The 4,206-nt window shown below is 39.4% G+C and overlaps 1 non-coding gene across 1 annotated transcript; it reads left to right on the top strand.

Moving 5' to 3' along the window:
- Window positions 1-467: 467 nt before the first annotated feature.
- On the top strand, window positions 468-540 carry Trnaa-cgc (transfer RNA alanine (anticodon CGC)). Its single transcript has one exon. It is a non-coding gene; the product is annotated as a tRNA-Ala (tRNA).
- The last annotated feature ends 3,666 nt before the right edge of the window (window positions 541-4,206 follow it).

Raw genomic sequence — 4,206 nt, 5'->3', positions numbered from 1 at the left:
GCTAGAACTATCAGCCTCCGTTTTACTACAGCCTGGCAGTCCCGACCACCTGATCTTAATCCGTGTGACTTCTGGCTGTGGGGATATGTGAAAGATATTGTGTTCAGTGTTCCGATTGCAAACTTATCAGCATTGAAGGCACACATTACGCAACACATTCTGAACGTGACCACGGGAACACTTCGATTAGTTGTGGAACATGCTATTTCTCGATTTCAACTTGTTGCAGAAAACGGTGGACAGCATATTGAACATGTTTGACGCCAGTCACACGGAAATTAATAATTCGATTTGATTTTGATTAACGCTTGTTATGTGGTTTTTGGCCTCAGAACAATTAAAAACCCATGTGATTGATGCTTTTTTAGCGGTTTCTCGCCTTAGTACAATTATAAACCGATTTTTCCCATCCGGTGTGATATGACCTTGCTGTGCTGGATGGGTATCACACTTGTACACCACCACCGAGCTAGGTGGCGCAGTGGTTAGCACACTGGACTCGCATTCGGGAGGACGACGGTTCAATCCCGTCTCCAGCCATCCTGATTTAGGTTTTCCGTGATTTCCCTAAATCGTTTCAGGCAAATGCCGGGATGGTTCCTTTGAAAGGGCACGGCCGATTTCCTTCCCCGTCCTTCCCTAACCCGAGCTTGCGCTCCGTCTCTAATGACCTCGTTGTCGACGGGACGTTAAACAACACTAACCTAACCTTGTACACCAGTACACACTGAGCAGTACAGTTTGTTTAACGTCAAACGTACACCTTAGACCTTGTTGTATGATTCATTTATCATTTGTAGACGACCACTATTAATTAAATTAAGATCCTTACAGCTCCATCTATTGATACATTTAGTAACTATTTATATTGCTTCTGCCGTACGTTTTGCCCTTTATCCAATAGTGAAAAAATGAGCGTATGATATTGGTGGCCGGAAGACCCCTCGCGGGGCGGTTCGGCCGCCGCTCCACAAGTTCTTTAACGCCACTACGGCGACTTGCGAGTGAATGAGGATGAAATGATGATGAAAGACCCCGACAGGAATCGAACCCGGGACCCCGTGCGCGGGAAGCGAGAACGCTACCGCAAGACCACGAGCCGCGGACTCTTCAAAACATTCAAACGCTGTACAAATAACAGCACTGGTAAGAATGGTGTCAAATTGCAACGGAATATTCTCCAATAGTATTCCGTTGCAATTTGACGCCCTTCTTACCAGTGGTGTTATTTGTACAGCGTTTTGAAAGTTTGTCTTTAATTATAATCACCCTGTATATTAACTCTGAACCAATAACAATAGGAAGATCGTTGAACCGATCAGCTGACCAAGTCGCCAATCCTAACCGCTAGTAAGGGCCAAAGCATATTATACCGTTCAGTTTAATTTTGAAAGACAGCCGCTGAAGAATCAGCAGACGGGTTTTCTCCTCGTATTTGAAGATCATGAGTGCTGTGTTTTGACGTAAAGTGCTTTAAACAGCTTGCTTTAAACAATGACAACTCTTCAAAATCTTCAGAGGTGAAATTCCTTTTGACATAGAATGGAACCATATGTAAACAGCATAATCTATATCCGAGTCCGTGACAAGTTTCATAATTTTACATCTTGTCGATCCGTTCGTGAAGAGTTTCATAATCTTAGAACTTGTCGATCTGTCATTAGAATGAATCTTAGATATAGAACTTTTAATGCTTTTACCAACCTTGTGGCCATTACACAACTTGCTACTGTTGATCTCTTACAGAAAAGACAACAAGTTTACTTTTAGAACAAAGTCCCAAAGGTAACTATTTTCGTCGGGTCGTCACCTGGGTGCCGTGGGGGGAGGGGCATTCCAAGAATATTGCAGGAACGGGGACGCGGGTGCGAAACGAGTAACTAGTCAGTTAAATGATCGTTCGGTTCACCGACGTTACGGTACCCGACACTTTCCTGTGCTTTAAACTTCGCGTAATTATTAGCAGGACAAGTACCCATATTTAAAAGCTTAAAACAGCCGAGATTCGAATCTAGAACCCCTAGTAAGCAGCAGGAGAGCATTCAGCCACAGAAGCAGACGGCCTGTCGAGAAGATCGGCTTTGATTTGGCATAATAAAGACGGTCTGAAAGTCTAAAAGTTGATTTCCTCGAGAATTTTTCGAATTACATACAACAATTTTTGGGATTTAATGATAGAAATCTGAAGCTGACGTACAATGAACATAAACAATTACGAAAATCCGGTAGCCTTGTGGTCCCCTTGTCAAATATGTGTTGCTAAGGTCGTAATAGGTTCCTATAACACATACGAAAACTAGTAGTCGCGCTCAGGATTTTATATCGGAAAGTTTGACAAAATATTTATTCTCGAAGAAATTGATACTGGAGATATCTGAAATACGAGTTAGACTAACAGGGAAGAATATTGTGAGAACATTTTCAGATCTGGTTCTATTGAATAATTTATATGTCAATTTCCACGTGAGAAACAGTATAATTATTAAGCTGTAGTCTCTAGTACACAATCAATTCTTTTCGCTAAGGCTTCCTAATGTACTTAATTATGCCTGATATAAATCATGGACTTTAAAGGATCAACCATGACAATTTGAAACTCTGCAGAATTTTGTTTTATATTGTTTATGTACACTATGTGAAGAAATTTCGTTCATTTTACATGCATGGTGTAGTAAAATTTTATATTTTAAGCATTTATTTACAGATTATCAGTATTGTAATGATTTTGTTCGTACTAATGAACTATTTATAATTTTCAGTTAACAAAGTGCATGTATGTGAAACGACACACTAAAATAATGAATTAAAACGTAAAAAAAAACTTTAACACTACGACCGCCGAGTGGTCATTTTGACCCCTTTTTATATTTTAACATGTTATTATTCGGTCAATTTCTAATCTATGCAGTTGTTTTCCTAAATGTTTATGTAGATGATATAAATAGTCCAATATTTATTTTATCTTCATTAGCTTTTTTTGAATGACTACTTATACTTAAAACCGCCGAGTGGTCACTTTGACCACATTACATGTATATTTCAAACAGATTATTTAAAGATTCTTTGCGTCACTCCCTGGATTTATTCTTAGCACTCATTAAGAATGTACTAAATATGTTGGTTACTGAAGTTTATTCGCATTGTTTTAATTTAAAAGCTCAACGATGCAATATGTCATTTATTGTTTGCTGTTGGGTTTCGCATGAAAAAGACTGATTATTTGAGTACTGGTCTCAGAGCAGTAGACACGGCTCAGATGTCACAGCGATACAAACCACGGCCACGGCCATTTTCAGATGAAGAAATTGTCACACTTTTGTATGAATCGGATGCTGAAAATTATCCTGAAGTTGAGGACCTTGTGTAAGATTCTACAGATAAAGATTAACAACCTGTCACTAATGTGGAGAGTGACAGCTCCGAGACTGAAAATGAAGGTAATTTACATTCACTTATATTATTATTATTATTATTGTTACTATATGAATAATGATCACTATTATAATAGAGCTGGCACTTGTACTGCTACTTCTGTTACTGCTATTTTATTGTGTGGTATGTTATCTTTATAATGAGTTGTAGCTTTCTAATTGTCTCTTTCCTCAAGCAGTTGTTGAACCAGGATCAAGCAGTAATATAAACATTGTTAAGTGGACCAATACAGACTCGACGTAGAAGCGGAGAACGAAGTGAGGGTTTACTTCCAGAGCCTGGCTCTAAACTCCTGGGGAAGGACGGGATCACGGAGTGGACTGTAGCAGACTTCGGTGTTACTACTCCAGGTAGGATAGGTCAGCAGAATATATTGAAAGAAACACGGGGACCTACTCCACACGCAAAGCGGCACATCTCAAATTATAATGTTTCGAGTGCCTGGCGCCTTTTAGTTGATCAATCAATGTTGAAACACATAAAGAAATGCACAGAAGGAGAGGCACAACGGCTTCTTGCAAATGGTTCCTGGAGTTGGCATTTAGAAGAATTAGATGCATTTCTTGCTTTATTATATGTTCGTGGTGCACTAGGTGCCAGATGTATTGAAGTAGATGAGTTGTGGTCGAAAAAGTGGGGAGCCGAATTTTTCACTGACACAATGAGCAGAAACAGGTTTCGAGAAATTTTGAAATATCTGCGTTTTGATGAAAACAATACACGGTCGGGACGTTTGAAAAGTGACAAATTTGCAATTATATCAACCACTTGGAA

This window comes from Schistocerca cancellata, chromosome 2 (genome assembly GCF_023864275.1).
Source record: "Schistocerca cancellata isolate TAMUIC-IGC-003103 chromosome 2, iqSchCanc2.1, whole genome shotgun sequence".
Taxonomy (NCBI): domain Eukaryota; kingdom Metazoa; phylum Arthropoda; class Insecta; order Orthoptera; family Acrididae; genus Schistocerca; species Schistocerca cancellata.
Note: the sequence above shows the minus strand (reverse complement) of the source record. Positions and strands in the feature narration are given on the sequence as shown.